This window comes from Mustela lutreola, chromosome 3 (genome assembly GCF_030435805.1).
Source record: "Mustela lutreola isolate mMusLut2 chromosome 3, mMusLut2.pri, whole genome shotgun sequence".
Classification (NCBI taxonomy): Eukaryota; Metazoa; Chordata; class Mammalia; order Carnivora; family Mustelidae; genus Mustela; species Mustela lutreola.
The window spans coordinates 196771557-196789343 of record NC_081292.1 but is presented as its reverse complement, the minus strand read 5'-3'; the positions used below and the strand labels follow the sequence as shown (position 1 = coordinate 196789343).

Sequence of the window (17787 nt, the reverse complement as noted above, 5' to 3'; positions counted from 1 at the left end):
TAGATGAATACACTGAGATTCAAAGTGGTTAAATAATTTTCCCCCATTATCTGGAAAGGGCAGAATTGTCTATCTGAATCTAAGGCCTAAAAAGCACATTTATTAAACACATTTTTTTAAAGGGGGCATTTAAAAATGGCCAACATCGGAGTCACACATCAGTACCAGATGACTTAGTAGGTACCTAAGATTATAAAATAATTTGTTCTGATATGATGATTGAAAATTAAGAAAAACAGAGGTGAAAATCTAGTCATGACAGTGGAAAATTGAATTAAGCTTAAGTGTAGGATATCCAAACACAAAATAATTTCCCACTGTGTTGATCAATTTAAATTAATACTCTACTTACTACTGAATCTTTTAGAAATGACTAAAAATGGTCACCAAATTTTGGGATTATGCTTATAATCATCTGGCAAGTTTTGTGATGCACATATATATATTTTTTAATTTATTTAACAGAGATCACAAGCAGGCAGAGAGGCAGGCAGAGAATGAGGGGGAAGCAGGCTCCCAGGTGAGCAAAGAGGCCAATGCGGGGCTCAATCCCAGGACCCTGGGATCATGACCTGAGCCGAAGGCAGAGGCTTTGACCCACTGAGCCACCCAGGCGCCCAATTGTGATCACATATTAAGAAAATTCATATTAGGAAGTCCAAAGGGGCATATTAAGGAGGTAGAAATCTTCCTGAGCAACTCAGATTCAGAGACTCCTGCATTATAGAGGACTATTCAAAGACACGTGCTATATATTAAGACAGAAATTGAGGGGCATTTGGGTGGCTTTGGCTCAGGTCATGGTCCTGGGGTCTTGGGATCCAGTCCTGCATCAGGCTCCCTGCTTGGCAGGAAGCCTGCTCTTCCCGCTCTTGCTCTGTCAAATAAATAAATAAAATCTTGAAAAAAAAAAGTGATTAAGTCTCAAATGGAAGATCATAAGAGATGTTGATTTGTGATCAAGTGACTTCACAAAAGCAATTCCTTATATTTTAATGTGAACAGAGACTCATTTGTTTAAAGATGGTAATGATGGGTACTGAATTTCAGGAGGGCCCACTAGTTGATAAAAACAATTTAGTGGGAAAGTATCACTTTTTTCTCTTCTCCTGTCTGTAATAGGGCACATTGAGAAACATTTATACTTAAAAAACTAGAATGTTAAACTGAAAAGAAGGAGCAAAATAATTCAGGTCACCACAGATGAACCAAGTAGTTAAAATTTCATAGATACAAAGCAAGTGGAGAAGATGCTATTTTGTGAAATATGGCATCAGCATTCACTATTTTTATATAGTAATACATTTTTTTTTAATTTTTTTATTTTTTTTAAATTTTTTATAAACATATATTTTTATCCCCAGGGGTACAGGTCTGTGAATCACCAGGTTTACACACTTCACAGCACTCACCAAATCACATGCCCTCCCCAATGTCCATAATCCCAACCCCTTCTCCCAAACCCCCTCCCCCCGGCAACCCTCAGTTTGTTTTGTGAGATTAAGAGTCACTTATGGTTTGTCTCCCTCCCAATCCCATCTTGTTTCATTTATTCTTCTTCTACCCACTTAAGCCTCCATGTTGTATCACCACTTCCTCATATCAGGGAGATCATATGATAGTTGTCTTTCTCTGCTTGACTTATTTCGCTAAGCATGATACGCTCTAGTTCCATCCATGTTGTTGCAAATGGCAAGATTTCATTTCTTTTGATGGCTGCATAGTATTCCATTGTGTATATATACCACATCTTCTTGATCCATTCATCTGTTGATGGACATCTAGGTTCTTTCCATAGTTTGGCTATTGTGGACATTGCTGCTATAAACATTCGGGTGCACGTGCCCCTTTGGATCACTACATTTGTATCTTTAGGGAAAATACCCAATAGTGCAATTGCTGGGTCATAGGGCAGTTCTATTTTCAACATTTTGAGGAACCTCCATGCTGTTTTCCAGAGTGGCTGCACCAGCTTGCATTCCCACCAACAGTGTAGGAGGGTTCCCCTTTCTCCGCATCCTCGCCAGCATCTGTCATTTCCTGACTTGTTGATTTTAGCCATTCTGACTGGTGTGAGGTGATATCTCATTGTGGTTTTGATTTGTATTTCCCTGATGCCGAGTGATATGGAGCACTTTTTCATGTGTCTGTTCGCCATCTGGATGTCTTCATTGAAGAAATGTCTGTTCATGTCCTCTGCCCATTTCTTGATTGGATTATTTGTTCTTTGGGTGTTGAGTTTGCTAAGTTCTTTATAGATTCTGGACACTAGTCCTTTATCTGATATGTCGTTTGCAAATATCTTCTCCCATTCTGTCAGTTGTCTTTTGATTTTGTTAACTGTTTCCTTTGCTGTGCAAAAGCTTTTGATCTTGATGAAATCCCAGTAGTTCATTTTTTCCCTTGCTTCCCTTGCCTTTTGCGTTGTTCCTAGGAAGATGTTGCTGCGGCAGAGGTCGAAGAGGTTGCTGCCCGTGTTCTCCTCAAGGATTTTGATGGATTCCTTTCGTACATTGAGGTCCTTCATCCATTTTGAGTCTATTTTTGTGTGTGGTGTAAGGAAATGGTCCAATTTCATTTTTCTGCATGTGGCTGTCCAATTTTCCCAGCACCATTTATTGAAAAGGCTGTCTTTTTTCCATTGGACATTCTTTCCTGCTTTGTCGAAGATGAGTTGACCATAGAGTTGAGGGTCTATTTCTGGGCTCTCTATTCTGTTCCATTGATCTATGTGTCTGTTTTTGTGCCAGTACCATGCTGTCTTGATGATGACAGCTTTGTAATAGAGCTTGAAGTCCGGAATTGTGATGCCACCAACGTTGGCTTTCTTTTTCAATATCCCTTTGGCTATTCGAGGTCTTTTCTGGTTCCATATAAATTTTAGCATTATTTGTTCCATTTCTTTGAAAAAGATGGATGGTACTTTGATAGGAATTGCATTAAATGTGTAGATTGCTTTAGGTAGCATAGACATTTTCACAATATTTATTCTTCCAATCCAGGAGCATGGAACATTTTTCCATTTCTTTGTGTCTTCCTCAATTTCTTTCATGAGTACTTTATAGTTTTCTGAGTATAGATTCTGTGTCTCTTTGGTTAGGTTTATTCCTAGGTATCTTATGGTTTTGGATGCAATTGTAAATGGGATTGACTCCTTAATATCTCTTTCTTCTGTCTTGCTGTTGGTGTAGAGAAATGCAACTGATTTCTGTGCATTGATTTTATATCCTGACACTTTACTGAATTCCTGTATAAGTTCTAGCAGTTTTGGAGTGGAGTCTTTTGGGTTTTCCACATATAGTATCATATCATCTGCGAAGAGTGATAATTTGACTTCTTCTTTGCCGATTTGGATGCCTTTAATTTCCTTTTGTTGTCTGATTGCTGAGGCTAGGACCTCTAGTACGATGTTGAATAGCAGTGGTGATAATGGACATCCCTGCCGTGTTCCTGACCTTAGCGGAAAAGCTTTCAGTTTTTCTCCATTGAGAATGATATTTGCGGTGGGTTTTTCATAGATGGCTTTGATGATATTGAGGTATGTGCCCTCTATCCCTACACTTTGAAGAGTTTTGATCAGGAAGGGATGTTGTACTTTGTCAAATGCTTTTTCAGCATCTATTGAGAGTATCATATGGTTCTTGTTCTTTCTTTTATTGATGTGTTGTATCACATTGACTGATTTGCGGATGTTGAACCAACCTTGCAGCCCTGGAATAAATCCCACTTGGTCGTGGTGAATAATCTTTTTAATGTACTGTTGAATCCTATTGGCTAGTATTTTGTTGAGTATTTTCGCATCTGTGTTCATCAAGGATATCGGTCTATAGCTCTCTTTTTTGGTGGGATCCTTGTCTGGTTTTGGGATCAAGGTGATGCTGGCTTCATAAAATGAGTTTGGAAGTTTTCCTTCCATTTCTATTTTTTGGAACAGTTTCAGGAGAATAGGAATTAGTTCTTCTTTAAATGTTTGGTAGAATTCCCCCGGGAAGCCGTCTGGCCCTGGGCTTTTGTTTGTTTGGAGATTTTTAATGACTGTTTCAATCTCCTTACTGGTTATGGGTCTGTTCAATAGTAATACATTTTTTTAAAGTAGTCTCCATACCCACAGTAGGACTTCAATTTAGGACTGAGATCATGAGTCACATGCTCTATAGACTGAGCCAGCCAGGCACCCCATAATATATTTACTATTAAATATACTACCGAATACATTATAAAAATTTTGCATGAATTATAAAAATCTGCTCTAGACTCTGACTTCCTACATTAATCTTACCTTTAGGTACTATTATATTTGGTTAATACTTTATAGTAATAATAATATTTACAGCAATAAATATAACCTTCCCCAAGTTATACAGCATTCAGATTATCAGTAATGGTGAATCATAAAGTCATTGCTTATTTTGTTTGAGTAGGCAGGCAGTTAGGTTCTAGCAGGAGGCTCCAAACCCTGCTTCTAAGAGATCCTTGCCCTGAGTAATGAATATGCCACCCCCTAGTTAATAGCTGCTACTAAAAGATAAAAACCCAAACCCAAGAGTCAAAGCTCCCATACTTGCTCTTTCTTTTTCATGCTCACTCTCACTCTCTATCTTATTTTAATTCCAGTATAGTTAGCATACAAGTTTATATTATTTTCAGGTGTAAAATGTAGTAATTCAACAATTTCGTACATTACTCAGTGCTTATCATGATAAGTGTACCTTTTAATCCTCTTCGCCTATATTACCCATCTCCCTACCTCCGTCTCCTCTGGTAACCACCATTTTCTTCTCTATAGTTAACAGTCTGTTTCTTGATTTGTCTCTTTTTTCCCATCTTTGATTGATTTGTTTCTTAAATTTCACATGAGTGCAATCATACGGTATTTGTCTTTCTCTGATTGACTTGTTTTACATAGTGTTATACTCTCTAGCTCCATCCATGTTGTTGCAAATGGCAAGATTTCATTCTTTTTGATGATTAATATTTCATTACACACACACACACACACACACACACACCACTTCTTTTTCCATTAATCTGTTGATAGACATCTGGGCTCTTTCCATATCTTGGCTATTGTAGACATTGCTGCTATAAATATCAGGGTGCATATATCCCTTCAAATCAGCATTTTTGTATCCTTTGGGTAAATACCTAGTGGTGTGATTGCTGGATCATAGGATAGTTCTATTTTTAACTTTTTAAGGAATCTCCATACTGTTCTCCAGAGTGACTGCACCAGTTTGTGTTCCCATCAATAGTGCAAGAGGGTTTTCCTTTCTCTGTATCCTTGCCAACACCTGTTGTTTCTTGTGTGGTTGATTTTATCCCTTCTCACAGGTGTGAAGTGATACCTCATTGTAGTTTTGATTTGCATTTTCCTGAAAATGAGTTAGGTTGAGCCTCTCTTCATGTGTCTTTTGGCCATTTGTCTATCCTCTTTGGAGAAATGTCTATTCATGCCTCCTACCCATTTTTAATTGGGTTTTTGTTTTTTTAGGTGTTGAGTTACATAAGTCTTTATATATTTTGAGCACTAACTCTTTATTGGATATGTAATTTGCTAATATCCTCTCCCATTCTGTAGGTTGCCTTTTCATTTTGTTGACTGTTTCCTTTGCTGTGCAAAAGGAAGCTCTTTATATAGTCAAAACAGTTTTGTTTTGTTTGCTTTTGTTTCCCTTGTCTCAGGAGGCATATATAGAAAGATGTTGCTATGATTGATGTCAGAGAAATTACTGCCTTTGCTCTCTCTTCTAGGATTTTTATGGTTTCAGGTCTTACATTTAGGTCTTCAGTCATTTTGAGTTTATTTTTGTCTACGATGTAAGAAGGTGGTCGTGTTTCTTTTGCATGTAGCTGTCCAGTTTTTCCAACACCATTTGTTGAAGAGATTATCTTTTCCTCATTGGATACCCTTGCCTACTTTGTCAAAGATTCGTTGTGGTTTTATTTCTGGGTTTTCTATTCTGTTCTGTTAATCTATGTGCCTATTTGTGTGCCTGCCAGTACCATGCTGTTTTGATCACTACAGCTTTATAATATAACTTGAAATCCAGAATTGTGATGCTTTGAGCTTTGGTTTTCTTTTTCAGAATTGCTTTGGCTATTCAGGGTCTATTGTGGTTCCATACAAATTTTAGGATTGTTCATTCTAGTTCTGTAAGAAGTGCTGTTGGTATTTTGATAGGAATACTTTAAATCTGTAGATTGCCTTGGGTAGTGATGACATATTAACAGTATTTTTTTCTTCCAATCCATGAGCATGGATTGTCTTTCCATTTCTTTGTGTTATCCTCAGTTTCTTTCATCAGTGCTTTATAGTTTTCAGAGTACAGGTTTTTTACCTCTTTGGTTAGGTTTGTACCTAGGTATCTTATTATTTTTAGTGCAATTATAAATGGGATTATTTTCTTAATTTCTCTTTCTGCTGCTTCATTATTGGTGTATAGAAATGGGACATATTTCTGTACATTGATTTTGTATCTTGCAGTTTTACTGAAGTCATGTTATCAGTTCTGGTAGTTCTTTTAGTGGAGTCTTTTGAGTTTTCTGTATATAGTATCATATCATCTGCAATAGTGAATGTTTTACTTCTTAATGATTTGGATGCCTTTTATTTCCTTCTGTTGTCTGATGGCTGTGCCTAGGATTTCCAGTCATATGTTGAATAAAATGGTGAGAATGGGCTTCTTTATCTTGTTGCTAACCATAGGGGGAAAGTTCTCATTTTTTCCTCCATTGAGTCTGATATTAGCTGTTTTTCATATTCAACCTTTATTATGTTGAGGTATCTTTGTTCTAAACCTACTTTGTTTAGGGTTTTTATAATGAATGGATATTGTATTTTGTCAAATGCTTTTTCTGCACTTATTGAAGTGATCATTTTTTTTTATCCTTTTTCTTAATGATGTGCTGTATCTCACTGATTTATTTGGGAATATTGAACCACTGTTGCATCCCAGGAATAAATGCCATGTGATCATGGTGAATGATTATTTTAATGTTTTGTTGGTCTTGGTTTGCTAATATTTTGTTGAGGATATTTATGTCTATGTTCATTGGAGATACTGCCCTGAAGTTCTCTTTTTTTGTGGTGTTTAATCTGGTTTTGGTATCGGGGTGATACTGTACTCAGAGAATGAGTTCGGAAGTTTTCTTTCCTCTTCTATTTTTTGCAATAATTTGAGAAGAATGGATATTAACTCTTCTTTAAATGTTTGGTAGAATTCGCTTGTGAAGGCATCTGCTCCTGAATTTTTTGTTTTGGGGGAGTTTTTTTGATTAATGATTTAATTTTATTGTTGGTAATCAATGTGTTCAAATTTCCTATTTCTTCCTAATTCAGTTTTGGGAAGTTATCTGTTTTAAGGAATTTATCCATTTCTTCTAGATTGTCCCAATTTGTTGGCATATAATTTTTCATATTCTCTTATAATTATTTGTATTTCCTTGGTGTTGATTGTTATTTCTCCTTTCATTTGTGATTTTGTTCTCTTTCTCCTTCTCTTGAGCTCATCTGCTCTCACATCTAAAGAATGTACTTTCAGTTTAATAAACCTTCCTGCTTGTGTTGCTCCTTTGCTGTCCTGGGTCTGTCCTTGAATTCTTCCTGGTGATGAGAAGAAGGATCTTCAGCAACATTTTTGGGATGGGTGGGGTGGAGGCCCCAGGGCCTGGGGTCTCTCAAGTTCACCTGGCAACAATTTAATTTATATTTACTTTAGCTGGTTCAAAAATATGATAATAAATAACATTTATTGAGTGCCAGATGCTTTGTACTTATCAGTTAATCCTCACACCTGGCCTGGATTATTATCCTAATTCTATGGAAGAAAAACAAATAGGTAGACTAAGTACATTGCCCAAGATTATACATAACTAGGAAGCCAAGAAGCCAAGAATCCTATAGCCATATAGCTATATAATCCTTCCTATAGCTAGGAAGACAAGAATCAAAGATCTAAACTCAAGACCTTTTTACCCCAAAGTCTGTGTTAAAATCAGATTTAACTCTAAATTAAACAATTCATGAACTATCAGAATTCACCACATGGAAGAATATACTTCCTGCCAATCTAGAGTCTGTAAATTAAAAGATAAAGGACTGTAGGATATGCATTAATATATTAATGGGGGAACTAATATTTTTTCCAAAGTAGTATTAACACTTTAGTTTTATTTGCAACCTACCTTGATATTCAAAATATCTTGCAGGAAAATATTTAATTAAAAAGATATTATAAAGATCTGATAAACAGAGGGATGATATTTAAGTTTTCTTTCTTTATTTATTTTTAATATAAGTTCTGTACCCAACATGGGGCTCAAATTCAAACCCCAAAATCAAGAGTTGCATGCTCTACCTAGTGAGCCAGCCAGACACCCTGAGGGCAATTTTTAAGGAACATTGGCACTGAACTACTGTCTTAGATTTTTTTTTTTTAAGATTTTATTTATTTGTCTTAGATTTTTTTTTTTAAGATTTTATTTATTTGTCAGAGAGAGAGTGAGCACAGGCAGACAGAATGGCAGGCAGAGGGAGAAGCAGGCTCCCTGCTGAGCAAGGAGCCCGATGTGGGACTCGATCCCAGGATGCCGGGATCATGACCTGAGCCGAAGGCAGCCGCTTAACCAATTGAGCCACCCAGGCATACCCTGTCATAGATTTTGTAAACCAAATAGTTCAAAGGATATTTAAGTTGGAAAGTACGCATTACATTCTGTAATTCATACACATTTGAAACTCTCTAGATTTTAGATCTTTTCTAGTTTGCCAAGAGTTTATGAGTAGATGTTGACTTTTGTCACGTACCATATTTTTTGAGATCATTATATGATTTTCCTCCCTTAGTCTGAGACATTTGTGAAATGCATAGATTGTTTTTTTAAGTTTTTATTTTAATTAGTTATCATATAGTATTGTGTTAGTTTCAGATGTACAATATAGTGATTCAACCCTTTCATATAATACTCTTTGTTCATGACTACAAGTATACTCCTTAATCTCCATCGTCTGTTTAACCCATTCCTCTACCTTTCCTCCCCTCTGGGAGGAAAGTTTGTTTTCTATATAAATTGGTGTTTAAATGATACATGTCATACATACCTTCTGGTCCATATGCACACATTTTCTCCAGCTACATAAAGATAGTTGGATCATTGGATATACATATCTTTAGCTTTCCCAGATACTGCCAAACTGATTTGCAAACTGACTGTACCCATGTATATTCTCACTAATAGTGTATGATAATTGCAGTTTCATATCTTTTGTTGTCAGACTTCCTAATTTTTCAAAACTGATAAATATTTATTGTGTTTTAAATTGTGGCTTTAATTTTCATTTCCTTAAGTGCAAATGAGTTTGAGTACCTTTTCAGTATTTGTTCACCATTTATATTTCTCTTCCTGTGAATGGCCAATCCAAATATTTTGCCCATTTAAAAACTTAGTTTCTTCTCAAGAAACAAGGAAAGTCTCAAATACACAATCTAACCTTACACCTAAAAGAACTAGGGAAAGAATAGCAAAGAAAGCCTAAACCCAGAAGGAGAAGAGAATTAATAAAGATTAGAGCAGAAATCAATGAAATAGAAGCCAAAAGAACAGTAGAACAGATCAACGAAACTAGGAGCTGGTTCTTTAAAGGAATTAATAAGATCAAAACCCCCTGGCCAGACTTATCAAAAAAGAGAGAGAGAGGGAGAGAGAGAAAGAGAAAGGACCCAGATAAAATCATGAGTGAAACAAAAGAGATGACAATCAACACCGAAGAAATACAATTATAAGAGCATATTATGAGCAGATATATGCCAACAAATTAGGCAATCTGGAAGAAATGCATGCTTTCCTAGAAAAGTATGAACTACCAAAACTGAAACAGGGAGAAATAGAAAACGTGAACAACCCATAGCCAGCAAGGAAATTAAAGTAGTAGTAAAAAATCTCTCAATAGGGGTGTTGGGGGCGGGTAGGGATAGGGTGGCTAGGTTATGGACATTGGGGAGGGTATGTGTTATAGTGAGTGCTGTGAATTGTGTAAGACTGATGATTCAGAGACCTGTGCCCTGGGGCAAATAAGACATTATATGTTAGTTTAAAAAAAAAAAAGAAAAGAAAAGAAAAAAAAAATCTCCCAACAAACAAGAGTCCAGGGCCAGATGCATCCCAGAGGAATTCTTCCAAATGTTTAAAAAAGAATTAATACCCATTTTTCTGAAGCGGTTACCACAAAAAAAAAAAAAAAAAAAAAAAAGAAAGAAAGGAAAGGAAAGGAGAAATGGAAGGAAAACTTCCAAATTCTTTCTAGGAAGCCAGGATTAACCTTCCTTCCAAAACCAGATAAAGACCCTTCAAAAAGGAGAATTGTAGGCCAATATCCCTGATGAACATGGATGCAAAAATTCTCACCAAGGTACTAGCCAATAAATCCAACAGTACATTAAAAGGAGTATTCCCCACAACCAAGTGGGATTTATTCCTGGCCTGCAAGGGTAGTTGAACATCCGCATATCAACCAATGTGATACAATACATAAATAAAAGAAAGGACAAGAACCATATGATGCTCTCAATAGATGCAGAAAAAAAAATTTGATGAAATACAGAATCCTTTCTTTTTTTTGCTTTTTAAAAGATTTTATTTATTTATTTGAAAGAGGTCACAAATAGGCAGAGAGGCAGGCAGACAGAGAGAGGGGAGGAAGCAGGCTCCCCACTGAGCAGAGAGCCTGATGTGGGGCTTGATCCCAGGACCCTGAGATCCATGATCTGAGCCGAAGGCAGATGCTTAACCCACTGAGCCACCCAGGTGCCCCAAATGGTTGCTTTATGCCACCAAGTTTTACTAAGTTTTTTTAATGCATAGCATAATTGTATTTTGCTAAAAAATATACTTGCATCATTGAATACATTTGGGAAAATGGGGGGAAATGCACCCTGAGTTGTAATGGTTGTCTCTGGATCACACATATTTACACATAATGACACAAAGTTGGCTAAAAGGAAGAGAAATTTTACTCAAATTTTAAGATATCTGATGATCTTTCCAAATATTTATTTTTTATTTCATTTATTTAAACAAAAACAATAACAATTCATCCATTTCTTCCACCCCTCAACCCTGTCTCTGGCAACCATCAATCCATCCTCTGTATCTATGAGCTTGGTTTTTATTTATTTAAAAAAATTTTTTTTAAGATTCCACATATAAGAGAGATCATACAGTGTTTCTCTTTCTCTTTCTTATTTCACTGAACATAATGCCTTTGAGGGGCACCACTAAGTTTTAAGACGGTTTGTTATATAAGAATTGTAGAATAAAAAGACCATAGGAACCTTTCAGAAGAATGTTGTGATAGGTGCAACTTAATAGTTTTTAGTCTCTGGAGATAGTAAGAGAATCAAACAAGCCATGTTCAGTCATCCTGATGACATTGGGAATTAGGGTCATATGGCAAACTGCAAGTTGTTCTCCCCAAATCCATCTCATAGTATTAGCTAGACATATGGATTCCTAGTGTGAAATAGAATTTTCCAGGATCCTTTCCAGCTAGATGTAGGTGTCGACTAAGGTCTTGCTCATGGAATATGAGAGGTGAGTGCAACTTCTATGGAATATGAGAGGTGAGTGCAACTTCTATATTATCTAGGAGGAACTGGTCTTTCATTTCCACTTTCTATTCCTTTCTATAAGCTGATTAATGAGGACAGCATCCTGGGGGCTGGAAGAGCAGTGAGAAAGGGAGAACTAGGGTCCTTAAGTCTTTGTGGAATGAAGTTGCCTATTACCTGGACAGTTTTCCTCCCTTAAGACTGTTACAAGAGAATGCTTTAAATTCCGGTCTTATTTAATCCGCTGCATTTTGTGTCTGTGTTACATTAGTCTACTCCACTCCCCACCCCCACCCCTTAACTTGAACGGGTAGTTAAAAATAGGAGTGGAGAGACAGAAAGATAATAGGATTCCTAGGAGCACAGCCTAGGAAGCTGGCAATTGGAAATTATCAAGATATCACTTTAAAGCAAAATCTGTAAAGGGGAGATCAGGAAGCTAAAAGGGAAAGGAAGTTGCTGTCTTTTAGTAATCATATGCTGACTCAGCTGGTCAGCTACTGGTCACTCAGGTCTCTGGGATTTATAATCACTTCTATAACCTCTATTGTTGTGTGTTTTTTTTTTTTTTTTTTTTTTTTGGTTTGGGGTTTTCTTCTTCTTTTTTTTTTTTTTATTAAATTGATTTATTTATTTTCAGAAAAACAGTATTCATTATTTTTGCACCACACCCAGTGCTCCATGCAATCCGTGCCCTCTCTAATACCCATCACCTGGTACCCCAACCTCCCACACCCCCGCTACTTCAAACCCCTCAGATTGTTTTTCAGAGTCCATAGTCTCTCATGACTCACCTCCCCTTCCAATTTACCCCAATTCCCTTCTCTCTAACACCCCTTGTCCTCCATGTTATTTGTTATGCTCCACAAATAAGTGAAACCATATGATAATTGACTCTCTCTGCTTGACTTATTTCACTCAGCATAATCTCTTCCAGTCCCATCCATGTTGCTACAAAAGTTGGGTATTTGTCCTTTCTGATGGAGGCATAATACTCCATAGTGTATATGGACCACATCTTCCTTATCCATTCGTCCGTTGAAGGGCATCTTGGTTCTTTCCATAGTTTGGCAACCGTGGCCATTAACCTCTATTGTTTTTTAATAGTTATTACAGCTGACTGATGAGAAATAAAATTCATAATGGATAAAATATTACACAAAATGTCCTAACTGGCTTTTAGAATTCTTGCCTTTTGTCCATATCCCAGTCAAGTGGAACAGCTGCGCCTCTCTCTCTAAATTTTAAAGTGTACAGTTCATTACCATTCAGTACATTCACACTGTTGTGCAAGCATCACCACTATCCATCTCCAGAACTTTTTCATCATCTCTAACTTTAACTCTATAACCATTAAATAATAATTCCCCATCCTACACCACCCTTAGTGGTCCTCTTTTTTTGGTAATAAAGTATTAATAAAACAGAAAACCTTTAATAAGACTGAGTGGTTAACTGTAAACAGTAAGAAGATATAATTGGAAAAGTAGACTTTTGTATGCCATTTCTGTTTGTGAAATTATTCAGATGAGGATATATTCTCTACAGAGGCTGCTTGATTTCTCATCTGGAAACCTAAAAACTAAATTGAGACATTTTTTCTTTAATTTGCTACTCTCCCTCTTGATTTGTACTGAAATAAGCTTTTCTTTCATTTGTGCTTATTTCTTCAGGGCACTATTTTCCATCTGCTAATTCACAGCTGGAAACCATAATCTTCTTGATCTGCTAATGTGTTTCACCATGATGAATCATGTGAGAAACAAAACCTAATGATCCTTTTGGAGATAAATATGAGAATATAATGCTCAGTAAACAAAGATCTTTCCCCTTAATTAAATCCATTATAATAAAATAGGTAAGGTGAAATAAGTAAAAATATATAACTTTTTTCAGAAATGTCTTTTAAAAACTGTGAAGCATTTCATGTTTTAATCATTGTTGAGTTGACTGCCTTTAATATGTGTCAAACTATCAATTTAAGTAGGAACTACTCAATCTCAGATTTTTAAAAAATGTTACCTTTTTTTTTTAAAGATTTCATTTATTTATATATTTATTTATTTATTTATTTGATGGAGAGAGAGAGATAGCAAGAGAGGGAACACAAGCAGGGAAGCAGGAGAGGGAGAAGCAGGCTGAACAGGGAGCCTGACATGGGGCTCTAACCCAGGACCCTGGGATCATGACCTGAGCTGAAGGCAGAGCTTAATGACTGAGCCACTCAGGCGCCCCATCCTTTTTGGTTACTATTAAAATTTTGTTGTAATATGGGAAAGTAAAGCCATATGAGTCATAGTGCTTTACCTCCGACACTATAGATCTTATAACCTTAGTTCCAAATAAGCTGATAATTATTAATGTACTTTATTACTCAAACAAAAAATAAAAGCCAGTAAACCAAATGAATATACAAATCAAAAGAATTATCCAAAAAAACTGAAAACCAGTGCCAGATGTAGTTCCTAAGAATGCTACTAGATTAATGTCAGAAATATCACACGTTTTTTACTTACTATGAAGAATGTAAGGGCAAAAAGTAATTGAGATGTATGGTTGTACCACATACACGGGATAGAGATTACATGGAGGTTTTTTCTTTTCTATTTTAATATTTTATTTTATTATTTTTAAAGAAGATTTTATTTATTTATTTGACAGAGAAAGGGATCACAAGTGGGCAGAGAGGCAGGCAGAGAGAGAGGGGGAAACAGGCTCCCCATTGAGCAGAGAGCCTGATGCGAGGCTTGATCCCTGAACCCTGAGATCATGACCCAAGTGGAAGGCAGAGGCTCAACCCACTGAGCAACCCAGGCACCCCAAGATTTTATTTTTAATTAATCTCTATGCCCAAAGCGGGGCTCAAACTTAACAACCCCAAGATCAAGAGTCAGCCAGGTGCCCCTTATTCTCTTTTAAATTCTTATTGTATTGATGTAAGAAAGAAATAATACTTGATATGTAACAACAGATCTCAGATATTGATTAACTTGTATTTGAATGAGAGCAATTGGGTTTCAAAAAAAGCTGCTTTCTTAGAAAAAGAACCCTCTCCTAATCTCATAATTTTCTTTTCTTCACATTTAAGTAAAAGGAAATAATAATTTAAAAAGAGAAAATGTTAATTTACAAGTAAAATTTTCCTGTAATTTCTTTTTTCTTCTTTTTTTTCTTTTTTCTTCTTGATTAAAGATTTTTTTTTCCTCTACTGTACACTATGGAAGTCTTAACTTTCAATTAACTTCCCAGCTACCATAGAATGTTCATTATAGATGAAAGTGAAGTGGTTTTCTTTCATGTTTCAACTGAATTTTAATTACTGTATTCTGTGTGTTAAGAAGAGTATAGGACTACATGTTGCCTTGGGAAAGATATCACAAGGTCTAGGACAACAAATGAAATTTTAATCTTCTGAGGGCCTTGCTTTAAAGCTCTCATTTGACTTGGAATGAAATCTAAATAATTGAATCAGCATTCAGGACCCAATGTGAACTAGTTGCAACCTTTATGTTCCCAACCTCATCTTCTTCCTTCTTCCACCCGAGTTAGACTGCTCAAGTAAATCATGATCTCTTCAAAATTCAGAGGAAATTCTTGGGAGTCAATCCTTAAGCATACTCTTTTCAGACTTCTCTCTTTTTTTCCTTTTTCTGACATTCTTTCAAAACCTAGTTCGGGTATCACTTCCTTCCTTAATTGTAGTAATCACTTGGTGGTATCTCCCTGCACATCTGTCCACTGAATGTCCCCACCCTTTAAGAATTCTCTTTATTCTATTTATATTCCTTTCTCTGTCTTATGTTTCTGATCTGGCTCTTCCATCTTGAGTGCTAAAGAGGTTGTTAGAGAGACATAGACCTGAGTAGAAAATAACATTGGTGTAAAATTCAGTTATAACTAATATATATGAATTTTACATTTCTCTTTTGCTAGCCTGCTCTGTGACCTTATACCAGTTAAACTTCCTTGAACTACAGTTATCTAATCTGTAAAATGAAGAGAATTCCATTTGCTTTGCAATGTTAGTTTGAGAATTAGAGATAAAATATGTAAAGCATGTTGTATTATGTACATAGTAAACATTCAACAAACTACTATGTGTACTTGATTTTTGTCCCCATTCTAGTGGTAGCCACCAATAGGAAGCCCTGTTGAGTTAATTTGTACGGTTGATTTGCATCTACCTTTCCTCTTATGGGGATCCTGAAGGACTCTTTTATTTATTTATTTTTAAAGGGTTATTTGAGACAGACAGAGGGAGAGAATACCCAGGTGGGAGGAGGAGCAGAGGGAGAGGGGGAGGGAGAGAAGCAGACTCCCCACTGAGCGTGGAGTCTGACATGGGCTTGATCTCACAACCCTGAGACTCTGACCTGAGCGGAAATCAAGAGTCAGACACTTACCTGACTGAGCCACCAAGTCCCCCCCAAAGGACATCTTACATGCTTAGGAAATCCGGGGAATCTGAGGTTCTCAGCTGGGGATGATTTTGCCTCCAGTTTTGCCCCCAAGATGTATGGCTTTGTCTGGGGACATTTTTGGTGGTTCCAGCTGAAAGATACTATTGGCATTTACTGAGTAAAGGCCAGGAATGCTGTTAAACAGTCCACAATGAGCAGGGCAAAAAAAAATTAGTCCAGTCCAAATGTCAATCGTACTGAGGATGAGAAACCCTGCTTTAAACTCATCATCTTATGGACTCTGAAAAGGCAGCACAATATAGTCCAAAAAGTCCAAGATTAAGGAGTTTGGGGTTCTAGTTCTAGTTCCTGCACAAATGGTGCATTGCAGGACAAGTAATTTAACTTATTCTTCTATACTCTGTTTGCTACCATGTAAATTAGCTTTAGAGCTACACGGTCCAATATGGCGGTCATTAACCACAGGTGTCTATTTAACTTAAAATTAAGTAAAAGTAAAATTTCTCTGTTGTGCAGGTCACATTGCAGTTGTTCAGTAGCAGTGTATGGCTAATGGCAACTGCACTGAACAGCACAAATGTGGAAAATTTCCATCATTGCAAAAGTTTTTATTGAACAGTGCTGGTCTGGAGGCTTCACTACATTCAGAATCAAGCCTTGATTTTTCAATATTTAAAATGGAGATATAGAATGACACGATCTCTAAGGTAACTTTCAGTTCTCCAGTTTTGTGATTCTAATTTTTTTAAATTTTATTTTAAGTAAACTTTGTGCCACACGTGGGCTCAATCATGACCCCGAAGAGCACCTGGGTGGCTCAGTTGGTTGAGTGTACAACTCTTGGTTTGGGATCAGGCTGTGATCTCAGGGTCCTGGGATAAAGCCCCGCATTGGGCTCCACGCTCGGTGCAGAGTTTGCTTGTCCCTCTCCCTCTGCTCCTCCCCCTGCCCCTTTCTCAAGTAAATAAAATCTTTTAAAAAACCTCACAACCCTGGGATAAAGAGCCACATGGTCTGCCAACTGAGCCAGCCAAGCACCCTTAGTTTTGTGACTCTGAAGGAGAATACATAAAATAATGTACCTTACTAAAAGAATGGTAGATGGGTGGCTAAGAGACTTTGGAATTACCTATATTCTAATCAGTGCAATCATAATTAGAGCATTTGTCTTTATATGTCTGACCCTGAAGCTTAAACAACTTTATGGTACCTACCACAAAGATAAGGACTAGACTTCCAGTTTCTGGTTCAGCATGTAAAGATCTTCAAAGCCACGGGGCACCTGGGTGTCTCAGTTGTTATGTGTCAGCCTTCAGCTCAGGTCACGATCCTGGGGTCCTGGGATAGACCCCCACGTCAGACTCCCTTCGTGGTTGGAGGCCTGCTTCTCTCTCTCCCACGCCCCCTGCTTGTGTTCCCTCTCTTGCTATGTCTCTCTCTGCCAAAGAAAGAAAGAAAGAAAGAAAGAAAGAAAGAAAGAAAGAAAGAAAGAAAAAGAAAGAAAATCTTAAAAAAAAAAAAAAAGTCCTCACTCTATCCTAATACCAAGTAAAATGCCAAACAAACTGAAAACTCAGTTCTACTTAGCTCCATCAGAGATGTGAAGTCACAGGTCAAAACAGTACTCCCAAAACTGAAGAGACAGGTGAATATGAGATTTGCAAGTTCTCAGAGCAGAAATCCTTCACAGAATCTTCACTAGGGACCCAGACTGTGATGCAAAAACCTAAACTATAATTGATGAACTGCTGGAGGCTCAA

At 36.9% G+C, this 17787-nt stretch overlaps 1 protein-coding gene across 1 annotated transcript in view; it reads left to right on the top strand.

Moving 5' to 3' along the window:
- Positions 1–17787, top strand: part of CARF (calcium responsive transcription factor) — a 109431-nt gene that overhangs the window by 88102 nt on the left and 3542 nt on the right. The gene's annotated exons all lie outside the window — the stretch shown is intronic.